Raw genomic sequence first — 6,023 nt, forward strand, 5'->3', positions numbered from 1 at the left:
CTGTGTGTGAGATTGGCTTTTTTGCACACAGGGCAAGGAACACTGAAGAACAACAAAAGCCCTGTAAGAGTTAACAGAAAAACACACTACTCCTATTACTATAGTAACTCACAAAATCACAGAATTGTCTAGTTTGGAAAACACCTTGAAGATCATCTAGTCCAACCCAGCACTGACAGTTCCCAACTCCCCCAGATCCCTCAGCGCTGGCTCAGCCCGACTCTTCAACCCCTCCAGGGATCCCGGGGACTCCCCCCCTGCCCTGGGCAGCCCATTCCAACGCCCAACAGCCCCTTCTGCACAGAAATCCTTCCTCAGAGCCAGCCTGACCCTGCCCTGGGCAGCTTGAGGCCATTCCCTTGGGGCCTGGCGCTGGGGCCTTGGCTCCAGAGACTCATCCCCCCTCTCTGCCCCCTCCTGGCAGGGAGTTGCAGAGGGCCAGGAGGTCTCCCCTCAGCCTCCTCTTCTCCAGACTGAACCCCCCCAGTTCCCCCAGCTGCTCCCCAGCAGACCTGTGCTCCAGACTCTGCCCCAGCTCCGTTGCCCTTCTCTGGCCACGCTCGAGTCATTCAATGGCCTTTTTGGGGTGAGGGGCCCAAAACTGAACCCACTCAGTGAGGGGCGGCCTCACCAGTGCCCAGCACAGGGCTCAGATCCCTTCCCTGTGCCCGCTGGCCACGCCAGTGCTGACACGAGCCAGGATGCCATTGCCCTCCTTGGCCACCTGGGCACACTGCTGGCTCATTATCAGTCCCCCCCAGGTCCCTCTCTGACCGGCAGCTCTCCAGCCACTCCTCCCCAAGCCTGTAGCCCTGCTGGGGGTTGTTGTGGCCCAAGGGCAGCCCCCGGCATTTGCCCTTAGTGAAACTCCCCCAGTTGGGCTCAGCCCATGGCTCCAGCCTGGCCAGGTCTCTCTGCAGAGCCTCCCCATCCTCGAGCAGACCAACACTCCCACCCAACTTGGTGCCATCTGCAAACTGACTGAGGGTGCACTCGATCCCCTCGTCCAGATCATCAATAAAGATGTTAAACAGGAGTGGCCCCAAAACCCAGCCCTGGGGGACACCACTCGTGACCGGCCGCCAGCTGGATTTAATTCCGTTCACCACAACTCTTTGGGCCCGGCCATCCAGCCAATTTTTACCCAGCAAACCGTGCAATCATCCAAGTCTTGAGCAGTCAGTTTTGCCAGGAGGATGCTGTGGGAAACGGTGTCAAAGGCCTTACTAAAGTCGAGGCAGACAGCATCCACAGCCTTTCCCTCATCAATAAGCAGGTGGCCCTGTCGTAGAAGGAGATCAGGTTTGTCAGGCAGGACCTGCCTTTCCTAAACCCATGCTGACTGGGCCTGAGCATCTGGTTGTCCTGCATGTGCTGTACGATGGTACTCAGGATGAGCTGCTCCATCAGCTTCCCAGGCACCAAAGTCAAGCTGACAGCCCTGTAATTTACTGGATCATCCTTCTGACCCTTCTTATAGATGGGTGTCACCTTGGCCAGTCTCCAATCTGTTGGGACCTTCCTGGTCAGCCAGGACTGCTGGGAAACGATGGAAAGTGGCTTGGCGAGCACCCAGCCAGCTCCTTCAGCACCCTCGAGTGTATCCCATCTGGTCCCATAGACTTGTGAGTGTCTACATGATGCAGCAGGTCACTGACTGTCTCCTGGATTGCGGGGAGGTCATTCTCCCAGTCTCTGTCATCTGGCTGAGGAGGCTGGATTCCCTCAATACAGCTCAACATGCTGGGGGGGCTCCCGGGGGCTCTGGGGGTAGGGCTGCCCGGTGCCTGTGCCCAGGGGGGTCTGTGTCCTTCCCCCTCCCCTCCCCAGCTCTGACTTTACTCCTGGGCCTGTCCCGGCCGGGCCCAGCTCCAGCTGACCAGGAGCACACACGCCCGCCGCCCCGCCCCCCAGGCATCCAGCGGGCAGGAGAAACCCCGACACCTGCCCAAGGCCCCAGGGGTGACCCCAGTACTGACCGCAGCCGGGCCGCAGCTGGAGCAAAGGCTGCAGATCCCGAGACCAACATGGCCGCCGGTGAGCCCCGTGCCCGGGACTGCAGCTCCCAGCATGCCCCGGGAACCAACATGGCCGCCGGTGAGCCCCGTGCCCGGGACTGCAGCTCCCAGCATGCCCCGGGGCACCCGTTCCCGCGGTCTGACCCTGCGCGGACACCGTCCCCCGGCCCGGCCCCGCCCCCCAGCCCCATGGCCGCCTCCCCGGGCTGCTCCGGCCGGTGGAGCAGGGGAGAGGCGGGGGAAGAGTTGCAGGAGAAGAAGAAGAAGGAGAAAGAGAAGAGGAGGGAGGGACAGAGCGGCGGAGAGAGGTGGGACAGGGCGTTGGGCTGCTGGAGAGGGACGGGCGGTGGGCAGAGGGATGGGAAACGGGCAGTGGGACGAGGAGAGGGGGGGGAGCTGGGCAGGGAGTGGGGGAAGGAGAAATGCTGGTGAGGAGCCGGGCAGAGGGGCAGAGCGGGAGGAGGGTGGAGGGGAAGGGGACAGCGGGTGCAGGAAGAAAGAGAGTGGTGAGCCTCAGGACGGAGGGACAGCGAGAGGAGAAGGGCAGGAAGGAGGACAGAGGGACGGACAGACACAGGCAGGGCGAGTGAGCGGGCCGGGGGGCGAGAGACAGCAAAGGCACCAGCAGAGTGGAGGGACAGAGACATGGGACAGGGAGCAGGAGAGAGGGACGGAGGGGAGAGCAAGGGAGAGGCAGGGACAGAGAGCAGGGCACGGAGCAAGAGAAGATGGAAACAGTCCCAGGAGACTGAGAAACAGGGTGTGGGTCAGGACAAGGGTCCGAGAAGGACACAACAGCGATGGCCTCCGGGATGGAGATGGAGGAAGAGCAAAAGGGGATGGGGGGCAGAACCGAGTCCCAGAGAGAGGGCCCAGGCAGCTGAGCAGGGGAGACAGGGGGGAGAGAGGGGACTGGCTGCAGGAGAGAGAGGGAAAATAAGGCCAGGAAGCAGCACCTGGTGACAGAAAAAAGAGGACAGGGAGCGGAAGAGAGAGATGTGGAGAAAGGCAGAAAATAGCAACAGGCTATATCATGTCTACAAACTATGACAAAGGTGTTGGGGGCACCAGTTACCTGGAGGGATACTGAATGTTATGTGTAATCTGTAATTTTTAATGTACTATAAAGTGAGTAATCCAAACTTGTTTTCAAAGATTTGAATGACAAACTGTAAGCTATTGATCCAGCATAGCATGAAACAGACCTGTACCTGTTACCAGGAACTGCTGTGCTTCAACTTTTTTCTTAGAGTTACCGATGAAATGCTACATCTAGTGCCAGAGGAAGAGAACTTCCTGCTCACGCTCCGGGCAATTAAACTGTGCGCAAAATATGGATAAGGTGATTGTTCATAATCTTTAAGCTTTTCAGAGACACCTCATGCTGAAAAGATAAGACCGTTGGAAGTACTTCAGCTTTGGATAGCCGTTTAAGTGACAGTTTTCAAACAAAGCCCTGTTTTTTAGTTTAGATTCAAGGTCTGTCCATGGGGTGGAGTGGGTGTGTTTTTTAATGGGGGTAGAGTGGGGAGAAGAGGGGAGTTCCTGCAAGACAAGGTGCTTTACTGCTTATCAGGAACCTGACTACAGATTGTAAAAAAGACAAGTTAATATAAAAGCTTGATCCATAGGGAATAAGAAAGTATTGTTTGGGTATGCGTCTAGAGCAAGTGCTAGAAGAATGACAGAATTTTTTTCTTAAGGGACGTTGGAGTGAAGCAGTAGCTGTAGCAGTGTAGGCAAATTTCAGAGTAGCAGGATTTTGGGAAGTGGTGTGGGAATGATCCTTTTTCTCATCGCTGTTAAGGACCAACAGTTTTGGCCTCATGGCACTGCAATAACAACTGACTTTGAGGCTGAAGTGTAGTGAGTATTCTGTAGATTGTGAAGTTGGTGCTGCAAATTTGAAGGAATATCCTTGGGTATTGAAAGACTGCAGGCTAACTCCAGTGTATCCGCTCTGGGACAGGGCATTTTCTGCAGCCTGCTGGGATTTCTTGGTGGGCTTTCCTGGGCAATGCTGGTAGCGAGAACATGTCTGCTCTACCCAGATGCTTTGGCTTCTGCTCTTGTGAACAAGTTCTTGTTTTTTTTTCACAATAGTAAGAGCTATTGTTTATTCTAATTTGCAGCAAGAAGTAACACTTCTAGAGGTAGTTCTTCATAAAAGGTTTATGTTGACAACATTTAGTCCTACCCTGAATTACATGGCAGTTTTAGATGGACGGTTACTGGCTTTTCTTATAGAGGGAATGGCCAAATCCTGAGCTGCTGACACAACCCAAAGACAGCAATCTTAATTTACCACGGTGGGACCCTAGGGTGTGTAAACATTGACTTAAAAAGCCTTTAAACTTTTTTCTAACCTGTTGATACTGAGCACAATTGTTTTAACATCCCAGGTGACCCCCTCAGACCAGTACCATGTAATGGGGATCCTCGGCCCAGGCTCTCCACAGCAGGACACTGCACACACGGGATCTGCATCAACGACAGCGGTAACAGGAGAGGAGATCAAACAGGGTAAAGTCCTTCCTGTGCTTGTTAAGTGATTTAAAAATGTAATCCTTGCTATATGAAACCACATCATCTGAATTGGTACCTAAGCACAATTCACAAGTGAAACGGTCCTGCCAGCATAGCGCTTTTTGAGCAGCAACAGTTCAGTGTTTCAAGCAAGAAGACATCAGAGCAATTAAAAAGTGAAGAGTGAACATGTATCTGGAAAGACAGTGCCTGGAGAGGCAGTTAATTTGGAGGAAGGAGAGATTGGAAGAGATCTCCAGGTCCATCAAAAGCTGACTGAACTCCATAGAAAGCAATGAGGGGTTGGCTGGTTGCTTCCTCCGATTCACGGAAACAGACTCTACAACTCGAATAGAGTTATACAGCAGGTATGTTTACTCCAGGGTGCGAGGAGATTTTTCTCCAGAAGGTTGCACTCCAACAGCACATTTTACCAAAGCTTATAGACTGTGCATATACATATTAATTGGATTACATAGCACAAATATCCATATGCATAAGTGAGGCTGGGTTAGTTCTAGAGGCTGGTGTCAGCAGTTTCTCTTTGCACCTGCCCATTGCCTCCTGGGGGGCGTCTCTGGGGGTCTGTTGGAGGAAGGCTCATAGTCTTTCTCACCTTGTACTTTTCCTCAGAGATTCTCTTAGCCAGTTTCTTGAACAAGCAGAGTGGTTCCAGAAGGTTTGCCATCTCTGTCTTATCTAAAACCACCAGTATACTAGTTCTACCACCCATACATGGCTACTACATCTACTCTATCCACTACAAAAACAAACTTGTTAGAGGGCATCTGCTTTCAAAGGACATGTCTCTTATTTTTGCTGAACACAGTAGCCCTTGGTAAGCTTTCACAGAACTGTCAGGGCAAGCAGGATTATTAAGCAATATTCAGAAATCATTACAAGTTGCTATAAGTAAGTAAGTTGCCAAAGCAGGTGGTCATTTCCTTGTATCACCTCCTTTCTTTATTTCCCTTGGAAGGCTGTTGCAGCACCCAAATCTTCTAAGCATTAAGAAGTTTTCTTCCAGTTTGCAGCTTAAAGTTACTCAGGACCAGGCAGTACACATTTTTTCTGGTGCTCACACCCTTCAATCTTAGTAACTGTTCTCCCTAAGTGTTATTTCCCTCTCCTGCATTTACAGGAGTCACCCCACTCTTCTCCCACTTGCTTTCCTGGCCCGAGCAAATCCGGCACTCCTGACGTCAGCCCTCACGTCCGCCTGCCATGTCCCAGTGATCCTTGAGAAGCGAACCTGACCCCAGAGGTCTGGGTTTTCCCACTGTGTGTGGGGGAAACAGCCTGACCCCTGGTTGGTGGCAGCAGGGTGTGATACTGGTTCTCCTGTCTCTGCAGATCCCAACAGAGAAAAGAGTTTTGGCTGGACGCCATCCTCAGGTGAGTCCCGCTGCAGTAGCAAAGCTCTGGTGCCAGCGTGTCCGTCGGTGGGATGCTCCAGCTGAGCTGAAAGGCAACTCGAGA

This window comes from Athene noctua, chromosome 23 (assembly GCF_965140245.1).
Source record: "Athene noctua chromosome 23, bAthNoc1.hap1.1, whole genome shotgun sequence".
NCBI classification, from domain to species: domain Eukaryota; kingdom Metazoa; phylum Chordata; class Aves; order Strigiformes; family Strigidae; genus Athene; species Athene noctua.